The following is a 14,273-nucleotide window of genomic DNA, read 5'->3' as shown; positions in this document are numbered from 1 at the left end:
CGCAGACAGGCCCCATTGATGATTTTGTGTTTGGAAAACCTTTGGATGAAGTCTCCTACAATGAAGGTACCTAGAGTGTCAACCTGCCACATGCAAATACCAGGGAAAAATGCTGTCCTAATTGGAATTCTTTGATAGGAAGAGAACTCCCACAGTGCCATTCCCAACCCTAAGAGGGCTTTAGACTTGCACCACACAGATGTTTTGTGTAGAGCACAGAGGTACACAAGTACTGTAAAATGTGCATTCTCCTTGGTGAAAATGAATAGCATAGAAACCTGAAAAAACAATTAATATGTATTGACATTTCTTTAATGGATCATGTTCCACCAGTTGAGTATGGTATTCCAAGGACCTTATCTTCACAGTGACATGCAACTAAAACTACACCTCGGATTATGGCAAAGATGGTATAGTCATTCCAAGTAACTAAATAATCTTGCCTCTATGTCATCCCTTCTCGAATTTATTTGTCTAACAGCACTTTGTGTCCATAAATTGTCTGATCTTGCGATATTAGTGTGTATGTTAATGAAGGAGTCATGGAAATACCGCTAAAATAGATAATGCCAAACACCCTGCCATTCTAGTCAGTTGCCTGTTACATCAGGTATGTTACATCATCATTGTTAAACCTCTCAGCCTCAGGGTGGTCTTCCCCAAACTTTTTTCATCAAATTCTCCATGTTGCTCAACTTATTTTCGTTGGCCTTAGGGTTTTGTGCACTTTACCACTGCTAACCAGTGCTAAAGTGCTTGTGCTCACTCCCCTCAAACATGGTTTCATTGGCGTATACCCAATTGGCGAATTTAATTTACTTGTACGTCCCTTGTAGAGTGGTATACCATATATCCAGGCCAAGTTAATTAAATGCTACTTGTGGGCCTGAAGGACGTATTGTGCTATCCACTTAAGTTGCACTTTAAACATGTCCCTGGCCTGTCATTTGTAGCCTGAATGCAGTTTTAAACTGCCAGTCGATTTGGCATTGAAATGCCATTGCGAAGCCTTAGCACTCCGTTTATCACATATAAGTCACCCTTAAGGTAGGTCCTAGGTAGCCCATACAGCGGGGTGCTGTGTAATTAAAAGGTTGAACATGTACCTTTAAGTTTTATATGTCTTGGTAGTGAAAAACTACTACATTTGTTTTTCACTACTGTGAAGCCCAACCCTTCCATAGAATAACATTGGGGATTCCTTATAAAATCAAATAATCTGTAATTTCCAATGGGGCACAGGTATCTATATAAAGTTTGATGACTATGAAATTGTAATGATAAGTCCTCTTTAATAGTAGAGTCGGATTTTTCATTACAATTTTGAAAATGGCACTTTTGGAAAGTTGGCATTTTCCTGCCTATAGCCCTTTGTGACCTTGGGTCACATGACTAGGTGTAACTGACAGTTAGACTTTGGGAATTCCTCACAGACAGTCACACAATAGAGGAATTCAATTTGCCTTAATGGGCCCTCTACTGGCAGAATGTGGGGGGTGGGGCAGAGCTGAGCTCAGCCCCACTTGCAACTGAATAGCCTATGCTCTGCCTTTACACAAAGGGCCTAATGACTCCACATTGCCACTACAGCCAGCTTGGCGCCAGGTCAGGGAAAGCAGAAAATTCCATGCATTCCAAAGCCACTGTCTAGAAGCTTCTCCCACCTACCAGAACTAGGGCACTAGGGTATAAAAGTAGGACCTCAGACATCAACTCTACAGTAAACTTCTGGACCTACGGATACTCTGTCAGGAAGAAGGACTGCTGTGTTGCTGGAAGTACTGCCAATCAGCTTGACCGTGGTGCTGAAAGACTATTGCACTACTGAACTGTTGCCCTGTTGTCCTGCTGCTCTGCCACATTCTGCCTGGGTACAAGGAGTGGATCTTTAACTATCCCAGGACCTCCAGAGTGACTCACAAAGACTAGTTTGCTGTCCTCATGTTCAGAGCCACAGGGACACAAATGGCTTCTTCCATCTTGAACTCACACCTGGACCCAGTCTGAGTGATTGGGTTCTTCTTCTCACAGCAACAAATCCTTTTCAGCGGTCCTTCGCCAAAGGGTTATCTAGCCTCGTGGAATTTTCTTTGGCTACAGCCCTTTGCCTTGTGCCGCTGGAGATTTTCGACTTCCATTTCCAAGACTAAGTCTGAACATAGAAATGTTCACAGCAGCATGAACCCCAGGCTAACCGATGACGACACCTCATGCAACCTTGCCCTGCTGAACTTTACCTTTTCGTATACTTTTTCTCAGAAAGTTTTCTAAGTCAGAAGGTAAGCGCTGACCGAGCCAAATCCACTTCTTGTATCCGAACCGGGCTCCATCACCATCAGCCCTATTTTTTTATTTTGACCTGGTCTCGCACGACTAGATGTCTGCGGTTGGCGCTTAGATCTTCTAGATGATAATTTTTTCTAAACATTAAAAAATTCATTACTCCCGCTCTACTGATTAGATTTTTGTCATTTTGGTGTAAAAAAATTGATTAAAATGTACTCTCTTGTTCTAAATTGGTTTGGGATTTTTCTTGTGCTGTGTTTTCCCCTTTATCACTGCTTGTGTGCTGCATAAATACTTTACACATTGCCTCTAAGTTAAGCCTGACTGTTTTTTGTTGACAAGATACCAAAGGTTAAGCATAGGTTAATTTAGTGGCTTTTTGTGGTTCAGCCTGCAAGGGATTGTGGCTGTTGCTTGACCAGAGCTCACATCCCAGTCAACCAACAACCCAATTTCTAACAATTCTTTTTTTTTTTAATAAGCAATATCTCTGACTCAAAGTCGTAAAATTTCATATTTGGAATTTACAAAGAAACTTGGTAAAATATGGAGCAGAAAACAGATTCAAAGGAGTGAGAATTATCTTTGTAAATCCTGGTGTGCCAATATAAAGAAAGAAACTTTCTGTGTTCCAGACAAATTGGAACAGCAAGGTAAGGGTCCTTACCGTCTAGTTTCACCATCCATTCTCCTGGAAAAAGAACATCCCTGACATGAAAAATGACCTTCTAAAGGCAGCTATCTTCATGCTTCTTGGGGACTTTAATTTAGACAAATGCCCTCATAATAATTCTTTGTCTCTTCTAGACTCCCTGTTACGAGTGGTCTATAATAAAACGTTTTGGGAATCCACACACACACAGTGAGACACCTGCTCCACCTGATTTTCTCGAGCCTTGACTCTCTCCAGTGCTGCTCCCCTTTCCCTCTATCCTGGATTGATCACTTACTTAGCTGACTCGTCCACCGTTAAACACAGGTGACAATCTCTGCCCCTAAACATTCTTGGCATAACCACAATCCAAACAATTTCTGAAGCCTGATCTTTTCACTCACCCCAAGTCACTAGAATCACGCTATGATTATCTACTTCAATTACCACCTCACTTTCCCCCTCCCAAAATTATTGCAAGGGAAGTCAATTTTCAACTCCCTTTCTATTTGGAGGGCAATAGCTTGTTAAATGCTAACCTGTCTGGCTTTCGCACAGTGTCTGCTCTTCATGGTATTTGATTACATTCATAAACCTTTGTACAAGGGAGGTTTAGTCCTGCTGATCATATCGGACCTCTCTGCAGCGTTCAATATGGTCTCATGCAATTTTGTTAAAAAGTCTCTGACAATGGCATTTTTCTCCAGATACTAAAATGGCTTTCTTCAGGAAAAAAACTCAAGCCATCACTATCACTCCTTCCAAAAGGCTCCTAGGTTTGCCCTATGGGGTCCCACACAGCTCTACTCTCACCCTTGTATTATACAACTGTTATGTCTTCTGGGCTTCCTGATTAACACCTTCAGATTTGGCATAATGCTGACGATACTCAAATTGTCATCTCCATTACTATTAGCCTCTCTGACATTGTAGTTTTTCATTCTATATGATAGGTATCACCAGTTGGATGAGAGATAACTGTCTGAAGCTCAATGGTGATAAAGCTGATGTTCTCCTCTTCAGTTGGCAGCCTGACTTTTTTTTGCATGGTGACCTCCTGAACTAGGTTCTCTCCATACACCATCATTGAAAGGCAAAAACTGTAGAAATCTGGTTTGATAATGACATCCTTCAACACTTAGATTAGCTACACTTCACCTGTCTGCTTCCTTTTTCTTAACATGTGTAAGAAAATTCTGCCTTTCCTGCAAATATCTTCCCTCAAACCAGTCATTGAAGCTCTCATTTTACTACGACTTGATTATACCAACTTCCTATACTTGGGCCTTCCTCAATATTTATTTTGTCTTCAGACGATGCAAAATACAGCTGCATGTCTGAGCCTCAATATTCCGTCTCAGAAGTCTGCAGCCCCAGCTTTGTGAGGTGTTCATTAGCTTCAAATCCGAAAACACATCATCTTTAAAGACCTGTGTGAGGAAGTGGATTATCAGTTGGAATTTATGATAGTCCAACACAAGTAATAATATCACTATTTTCGCTGGGCCCAGGAGAGGTTTCAGTAATTTAAACCTGAGCTCAATCCCTCGTACCAATGGCACAGAACTGAAATGCTTAACTTGAAAAATGTGTAAAGCATTTAGAAGTAACAAAACAGTTAAAAAAAACAAAACACAACACAATAAATACACACTGCAATTTATAAAAATAGAGCATGTTTTAATGAGCAAAAAGAGACCAAAATGCCAAAATTAAAATAAGGGGAAATGGAGATATGAATTTTTAAAGTTTTACATAGAAATAGCAGCAAAAAGAATTAACTGCCAACCATGGTATCTGGTTGTACTTGACCGGTACTTAGGCACAAGTTAAGGCTGACCCCAATTGAGCACATATCAGATACAGAGACCAGGTTCATCTTAGTCGAAGGTTTTACCTTACCTTAGTTTCTGAAATGGAAGTTAAAAAATCTCAGCAGTGCAAGGCAGCAGGCTGTGGCCCACATGGATTCCTCGAGGCCAGATAGCCATCTGATGGAGTCCCGGTGAAGCTATTAACTTTTGGCGGGAAAGCTCCTAGTGGGAGGCGATTCAAAATTTTCAGCCAAGGAATGTCCCTCTTTGGCCGGATAGTTTTGGCTCCTTTGACCGGTGAAGATTTCTACCTTTGTACATAGTCACTTTTTTGCAGGTTGTATGTCTTCAGTCGGGCAAGGCTGCAAGCTGTAGTGGAAGAGGGCAGCGTAGGGCTGGATATTTTTTCTAGGATGTCTCTCTGAAACTGATTTGCTGCTGCAGAAAATCTCCAAGTGGGAGCAACCTGAATCTTTGGCCCAGTGGAAACACACCTTCATCAGATTGCCTTGGCATGTTGTCCCCATCCTATGTAAGTTCTCCAGGCAAACATCCTTGAAAAAGTTGTGAAGTCCCAGGTTTTAGGGTTAGGCAAGAGGAGTTGACTCTGACACTTATTTAAGGCCCCCAGACCTAAGGGACACAACTTAGAAGTCAGGGCTCACTCCAGTAGAAGCCACTAGTGGGTTCCAGGGTAGGTCCAGTTGAAAATGGTCTGCTGGGCTCTTCAGGTAACAGGGCTTCTTGCAGCTTTAGTGTCCTTGTAACTTAACAGGAGGACTGTCCCTTGGAGTCTGCCTCTTTGTTCTGGGTACAAGCGGGAGAAGGTCCAGTGTTTACAGTTCTCCTAACAGGTCGCAATAGCAGGTCAGTCCCTCCTGTGTTTTACACAAGTCCATCAGTGTTCTGAAGAGGGTTCTGGAATTGCTATATTTATGCTCAGTTCCTGCATATGGGTCGAGGAAACGCCTGGCCACTCCCTAACCAATGGGTAAATGTTTTCAGGGGTGACCCTAAACACATTTGCAGCTCTTCTGGTGTGTTTTACTGCACACTATCCCACAATTTCCTTCTCTACCTAAAGCCAAGATGGCAGAATCTTTCTTCCCCTGTGCAGAGTTCCCCGTGCTCACGGCTGTTTTTCGCTATATACATTGACCCATTTTTAAAATGCTTGGAGTTAACCACAGATATTCCCCCCATGGTATTACACAGACATGACACTAAGGTATTGGCCTACACCGATGATATAACTTAAGTTACCCCTCATCCTGAACAGGCTATAGCAGCAATAGAAGAAGAAGCTCTGATGTATGGTGTCCTTTCAGGATATTCTCTGAATAAGGACAAGACACAGATTATCATTAATGAGTTTGTATCCCTTGCTGATAATAGAGTAGCCAAGAAAAAAGTATATCTAGGCGTTATGATAGGATCTGAGCTCGATGAGGTGGTTAATGAAAATCTGTTGCCACTAGCAGATGAAACTAAAAAAGCATTGGCAAAGTTAGACAATTTACATTTGACACTGATTGGGAGAAGCAGCCTAATTGAGATGGTTTGCTTCCCTAAAATCTGATACTTTATGAGAGCTATTCCCCTTGTCTTCTGTAGCCAATGGCTGAAGGAAGAAATTTGAAAATATTTTCTCCTAGTTCATTTGGGCGTAATTTGAGGCCAAGAAGATTGTATAAATGTCTGTAGCTACCCATGGAACATGGTGGGATGGCCCTCCCTAACCTTAAACTATGTTGGTGGGTGGCTTTGTTGGTATATTAAACAGCACTTTTGAGGGAAGACCCTAGCTGTGAGAGGCCAAGATGCCCCTCCCAGTTTGAATTATTGATTGGACCCGAAAACTGGGGATGTCTATGGTGTCAGTTGGATTTTGGCTATTACAAAAGGATTCATTTCTCTGATCTCTGCTTTCAAAGTGTGGACCTCTGTACATCGTCTATTAAGGCTTGGCAGACTGAATATTTATACTCCCCTCCAGGGTAACAAGAACTTACCTGAGATTTTTTATGACTTTTATATGAATAACTGGTTTAAGGCCAGGATTAATCAAATAGAATATTTTTATTTAATATCTGGCATTATTTCTTATTATGAACTGAGATCAAAGTTTAATCTTACCCATAGAGAGTTTTTTAAATTCCTTCAAATTAGAAATTATTTACAAAGGAATGGGGAGGGAAAGGGGGATTTGGTAAGATTGAGCTTATTGACACCTGATCCAGTCTGTTCCCCCTCGTATTGACATTATATATATTTTGCTTAACGATCTTATGAAAGATGATATGGAGAAGTTGCTCTGCTAAATGGCAGGTGAAATGAGATATTACTGATGCAGCGTTTCAACACACTTTTTCATGTGCGCAAATGGTTTAATGCCTGGAAACCTCAATGCCCAATTTAATAAGACCTGTTTTGAGTTATATTATACCCCATACCGAATTGCTAAATGGGGTGAGGGGAAAGGAGCACATTATTCCCGCTGGGACCCTTTTTAAGGCAGACATGATACACATGTTTGCTACCTATAACTTGCTTGTGCCATTAATTGATGAAATTAACACGTTTTTAAGAAACGAATAGCTGTTGAACTTTGACTTAACTCCCCTACTAATTGTATTGGTAATAACCAATTTAAAATTTCAGGATGGAGGGCGCTGTTAAGCATTGTAATGGCTGTTTATAGATTGTTTGCTGTGTCAACCTGGCTGGATTCAGACTCCCGTTCTTTTCAAAGGGAATAAGAATTTGAAAATGCTTACCTAACTGGGTTGAACAGCCGAATATTTAAATTGCACAAACACTTTATGGATCATCCTGTTTCTTTTTAAATTTGAATTAGATATGTATGGGCCTTAATCCCCAAATTAGTGCACTTTTTGCATTCTAAACTGGATGCTAAACGATTAATTGAATGGATATGTGTATTTCCTGTTAGCTTTTAGAATCTATGATATTGGGAATTCATTATGTGGTATTGATTATTGTCCTTTTCCCTTTGTTTTTCTTGTGAAAAAATTATTTGTGGGTTTATTGTAGGGGCTAAATTGTGAAAAAGTATTAATATTTTTTATTGTATAAATAAGCCACTAGTGGGGTCCGGGGCAGGTCCAGTTGAAAATGGTCAGAAGGGCTCTTTAGGAAACTGGGCTTCTTGCCACTTTTGTGTTCCTGTAACTTAACAGGAGGAATGTCCTTTGGAGTCTGTCTCTTGGTCCTGGGCACAAGCGGGAGAAGGCCCAGCCTTTAGAGTTCTACTAACAGGTCATAACAGCGAGTCAGTCCCTCTTCTGTCTTCCACAGATCCAGCAGTATTCTGAAGATGGTGCTGGAGTTGCCACGTTTATGCCCTGTGTCAGCATATGGGTGGGGGAAACACCTGACGACTCCCTAACCAATGGGGTAAACTTTTCCAGGGGTGGCCCTAAACACATTTGCAAAAACAACAAGTGATGGACTGAATGTGGATCAATGTCACACACTCCCCCAGTCAAAAGATCTGGGCCCAAATCCATCGTTTTTTTGCACTCCACACCACCCTGGGTTAGACAATGGCGATATGCAAATCAGCTCTGACCCTGTTGCCCCATGGGAACAGTCCAGTCCGAACTACAAAAGCCATGTCCTTCCCAGAACGGAATCAAGCATCCGAGGACCGGACCGGTTTCGAGGTAACACCTCTCTTCAGCCCGGCTAGCTTGACTCCAAGTGGTGTGGAGTGCCTGGGACCCACGTCTGGGCATCCCCAGCGCACTTAGGGCGGCAATTGTAAAAACAACAAGTGATGGACTGAATGTGGATCAATGTCACACACTCCCCCAGTCAAAAGATCTGGGCCCAAATCCATCGTTTTTTTGCACTCCACACCACCCTGGGTTAGACAATGGCGATATGCAAATCAGCTCTGACCCTGTTGCCCCATGGGAACAGTCCAGTCCGAACTACAAAAGCCATGTCCTTCCCAGAACGGAATCAAGCATCCGAGGACCGGACCGGTTTCGAGGTAACACCTCTCTTCAGCCCGGCTAGCTTGACTCCAAGTGGTGTGGAGTGCCTGGGACCCACGTCTGGGCATCCCCAGCGCACTTAGGGCGGCAATTGCAAAAACAACAAGTGATGGACTGAATGTGGATCAATGTCACACACTCCCCCAGTCAAAAGATCTGGGCCCAAATCCATTGTTTTTTTGCACTCCACACCACCCTGGGTTAGACAATGGCGATATGCAAATCAGCTCTGACCCTGTTGCCCCATGGGAACAGTCCAGTCCGAACTACAAAAGCCATGTCCTTCCCAGAACGGAATCAAGCATCCGAGGACCGGACCGGTTTCGAGGTAACACCTCTCTTCAGCCCGGCTAGCTTGACTCCAAGTGGTGTGGAGTGCCTGGGACCCACGTCTGGGCATCCCCAGCGCACTTAGGGCGGCAATTGCAAAAACAACAAGTGATGGACTGAATGTGGATCAATGTCACACACTCCCCCAGTCAAAAGATCTGGGCCCAAATCCATCGTTTTTTTGCACTCCACACCACCCTGGGTTAGACAATGGCGATATGCAAATCAGCTCTGACCCTGTTGCCCCATGGGAACAGTCCAGTCCGAACTACAAAAGCCATGTCCTTCCCAGAACGGAATCAAGCATCCGAGGACTGGACCGGTTTCGAGGTAACACCTCTCTTCAGCCCGGCTAGCTTGACTCCAAGTGGTGTGGAGTGCCTGGGACCCACGTCTGGGCATCCCCAGCGCACTTAGGGCGGCAATTGCAAAAACAACAAGTGATGGACTGAATGTGGATCAATGTCACACACTCCCCCAGTCAAAAGATCTGGGCCCAAATCCATCGTTTTTTTGCACTCCACACCACCCTGGGTTAGACAATGGCGATATGCAAATCAGCTCTGACCCTGTTGCCCCATGGGAACAGTCCAGTCCGAACTACAAAAGCCATGTCCTTCCCAGAACGGAATCAAGCATCCGAGGACCGGACCGGTTTCGAGGTAACACCTCTCTTCAGCCCGGCTAGCTTGACTCCAAGTGGTGTGGAGTGCCTGGGACCCACGTCTGGGCATCCCCAGCGCACTTAGGGCGGCAATTGCAAAAACAACAAGTGATGGACTGAATGTGGATCAATGTCACACACTCCCCCAGTCAAAAGATCTGGGCCCAAATCCATCGTTTTTTTGCACTCCACACCACCCTGGGTTAGACAATGGCGATATGCAAATCAGCTCTGACCCTGTTGCCCCATGGGAACAGTCCAGTCCGAACTACAAAAGCCATGTCCTTCCCAGAACGGAATCAAGCATCCGAGGACCGGACCGGTTTCGAGGTAACACCTCTCTTCAGCCCGGCTAGCTTGACTCCAAGTGGTGTGGAGTGCCTGGGACCCACGTCTGGGCATCCCCAGCGCACTTAGGGCGGCAATTGCAAAAACAACAAGTGATGGACTGAATGTGGATCAATGTCACACACTCCCCCAGTCAAAAGATCTGGGCCCAAATCCATCGTTTTTTTGCACTCCACACCACCCTGGGTTAGACAATGGCGATATGCAAATCAGCTCTGACCCTGTTGCCCCATGGGAACAGTCCAGTCCGAACTACAAAAGCCATGTCCTTCCCAGAACGGAATCAAGCATCCGAGGACCGGACCGGTTTCGAGGTAACACCTCTCTTCAGCCCGGCTAGCTTGACTCCAAGTGGTGTGGAGTGCCTGGGACCCACGTCTGGGCATCCCCAGCGCACTTAGGGCGGCAATTGCAAAAACAACAAGTGATGGACTGAATGTGGATCAATGTCACACACTCCCCCAGTCAAAAGATCTGGGCCCAAATCCATCGTTTTTTTGCACTCCACACCACCCTGGGTTAGACAATGGCGATATGCAAATCAGCTCTGACCCTGTTGCCCCATGGGAACAGTCCAGTTCGAACTACAAAAGCCATGTCCTTCCCAGAACGGAATCAAGCATCCGAGGACCGGACCGGACCGGACCGGTTTCGAGGTAACACCTCTCTTCAGCCCGGCTAGCTTGACTCCAAGTGGTGTGGAGTGCCTGGGACCCACGTCTGGGTATCCCCAGCGCACTTAGGGCGGCAATTGCAAAAACAACAAGTGATGGACTGAATGTGGATCAATGTCACACACTCCCCCAGTCAAAAGATCTGGGCCCAAATCCATCGTTTTTTTGCACTCCACACCACCCTGGGTTAGACAATGGCGATATGCAAATCAGCTCTGACCCTGTTGCCCCATGGGAACAGTCCAGTCCGAACTACAAAAGCCATGTCCTTCCCAGAACGGAATCAAGCATCCGAGGACCGGACCGGTTTCGAGGTAACACCTCTCTTCAGCCCGGCTAGCTTGACTCCAAGTGGTGTGGAGTGCCTGGGACCCACGTCTGGGCATCCCCAGCGCACTTAGGGCGGCAATTGCAAAAACAACAAGTGATGGACTGAATGTGGATCAATGTCACACACTCCCCCAGTCAAAAGATCTGGGCCCAAATCCATCGTTTTTTTGCACTCCACACCGCCCTGGGTTAGACAATGGCGATATGCAAATCAGCTCTGACCCTGTTGCCCCATGGGAACAGTCCAGTCCGAACTACAAAAGCCATGTCCTTCCCAGAACGGAATCAAGCATCCGAGGACCGGACCGGTTTCGAGGTAACACCTCTCTTCAGCCCGGCTAGCTTGACTCCAAGTGGTGTGGAGTGCCTGGGACCCACGTCTGGGCATCCCCAGCGCACTTAGGGCGGCAATTGCAAAAACAACAAGTGATGGACTGAATGTGGATCAATGTCACACACTCCCCCAGTCAAAAGATCTGGGCCCAAATCCATCCAACCGGTCCGGTCCTCGGATGCTTGATTCCGGTCTGGGAAAGATATGGCTGTTGTAGTTCGGACTGGGATGCTTGATTCCGGTCTGGGAAAGATATGGCTGTTGTAGTTCGGACTGGACTGTTCCCATGGGGCAACAGGGTCAGAGCTGATTTGCATAAAGCCATTATCTGACCCAGGGTGGTGTGGAGTGCAAAAAAACGATGGATTTGGGCCCAGATCTTTTGACTGGGGGAGTGTGTGACATTGATCCACATTCAGTCCATCACTTGTTGTTTTTTGCAATTGCCGCCCTAAGTGCGCTGGGGATGCCCAGACGTGGGTCCCAGGCACTCCACACCACTTGGAGTCAAGCTAGCCGGGCTGAAGAGAGGTGTTACCTCGAAACCGGTCCTGTCCTCGGATGCTTGATTCCGGTCTGGGAAAGATATGGCTGTTGTAGTTCGGACTGGACTGTTCCCATGGGGCAACAGAGTCAGAGCTGATTTGCATAAAGTCATTATCTGACCCAGGGTGGTGTGGAGTGCAAAAAAACGATGGATTTGGGCCCAGATCTTTTGACTGGGGGAGTGTGTGACATTGATCCACATTCAGTCCATCACTTGTTGTTTTTTGCAATTGCCGCCCTAAGTGCGCTGGGGATGCCCAGACGTGGGTCCCAGGCACTCCACACCACTTGGAGTCAAGCTAGCCGGGCTGAAGAGAGGTGTTACCTCGAAACCGGTCCGGTCCTCGGATGCTTGATTCCGGTCTGGGAAAGATATGGCGGTTGTAGTTCGGACTGGACTGTTCCCATGGGGCAACAGGGTCAGAGCTGATTTGCATAAAGCCATTATCTGACCCAGGGTGGTGTGGAGTGCAAAAAAACGATGGATTTGGGCCCAGATCTTTTGACTGGGGGAGTGTGTGACATTGATCCACATTCAGTCCATCACTTGTTGTTTTTTGCAATTGCCGCCCTAAGTGCACTGGGGATGCCCAGACGTGGGTCCCAGGCACTCCACACCACTTGGAGTCAAGCTAGCCGGGCTGAAGAGAGGTGTTACCTCGAAACCGGTCCGGTCCTCGGATGCTTGATTCCGGTCTGGGAAAGATATGGCTGTTGTAGTTCGGACTGGACTGTTCCCATGGGGCAACAGGGTCAGAGCTGATTTGCATAAAGCCATTATCCGACCCAGGGTGGTGTGGAGTGCAAAAAAACGATGGATTTGGGCCCAGATCTTTTGACTGGGGGAGTGTGTGACATTGATCCACATTCAGTCCATCACTTGTTGTTTTTTGCAATTGCCGCCCTAAGTGCGCTGGGGATGCCCAGACGTGGGTCCCAGGCACTCCACACCACTTGGAGTCAAGCTAGCCGGGCTGAAGAGAGGTGTTACCTCGAAACCGGTCCGGTCCTCGGATGCTTGATTCCGGTCTGGGAAAGATATGGCTGTTGTAGTTCGGACTGGACTGTTCCCATGGGGCAACAGGGTCAGAGCTGATTTGCATAAAGCCATTATCTGACCCAGGGTGGTGTGGAGTGCAAAAAAACGATGGATTTGGGCCCAGATCTTTTGACTGGGGGAGTGTGTGACATTGATCCACATTCAGTCCATCACTTGTTGTTTTTTGCAATTGCCGCCCTAAGTGCGCTGGGGATGCCCAGACGTGGGTCCCAGGCACTCCACACCACTTGGAGTCAAGCTAGCCGGGCTGAAGAGAGGTGTTACCTCGAAACCGGTCCGGTCCTCGGATGCTTGATTCCGGTCTGGGAAAGATATGGCTGTTGTAGTTCGGACTGGACTGTTCCCATGGGGCAACAGGGTCAGAGCTGATTTGCATAAAGCCATTATCTGACCCAGGGTGGTGTGGAGTGCAAAAAAACGATGGATTTGGGCCCAGATCTTTTGACTGGGGGAGTGTGTGACATTGATCCACATTCAGTCCATCACTTGTTGTTTTTTGCAATTGCCGCCCTAAGTGCGCTGGGGATGCCCAGACGTGGGTCCCAGGCACTCCACACCACTTGGAGTCAAGCTAGTCGGGCTGAAGAGAGGTGTTACCTCGAAACCGGTCCGGTCCTCGGATGCTTGATTCCGGTCTGGGAAAGATATGGCTGTTGTAGTTCGGACTGGACTGTTCCCATGGGGCAACAGGGTCAGAGCTGATTTGCATAAAGCCATTATCTGACCCAGGGTGGTGTGGAGTGCAAAAAAACGATGGATTTGGGCCCAGATCTTTTGACTGGGGGAGTGTGTGACATTGATCCACATTCAGTCCATCACTTGTTGTTTTTTGCTAAACACATTTGCAGCACCTCAGGTGTGTTCTACTGTTAACTACCCCACAATATCTTTCTGTACCTAAAGCCAAGATGGCTGAATCTTTTTTACCCTGTGCAGAGTTCCCTGTTGATGGATCAAGGTTTCGCACATGAAGCGCCTTGCTTCGATTCAGCCCTCTCGAAATAAACTGTAATACACTAATAAACATGTTAAGTTTTATCAATAACTAGCTTACCCGTCGCGCGTTGCTGCGATCTCAGAAGAAAGGACATTTAAGGAAACTTGTTATGATAACATTCAATTTACATTGTGTCATTTTTATTGAAACTTATTAATTTTAATATGGAAAACATTTCAAAGTGTTGTTTTAATTCTGTTTTTTTATTCGAGTGCT

This window comes from Lissotriton helveticus, chromosome 2_1 (assembly GCF_964261635.1).
Source record: "Lissotriton helveticus chromosome 2_1, aLisHel1.1, whole genome shotgun sequence".
NCBI lineage: Eukaryota > Metazoa > Chordata > Amphibia > Caudata > Salamandridae > Lissotriton > Lissotriton helveticus.
This window is presented reverse-complemented; position numbering follows the sequence as displayed.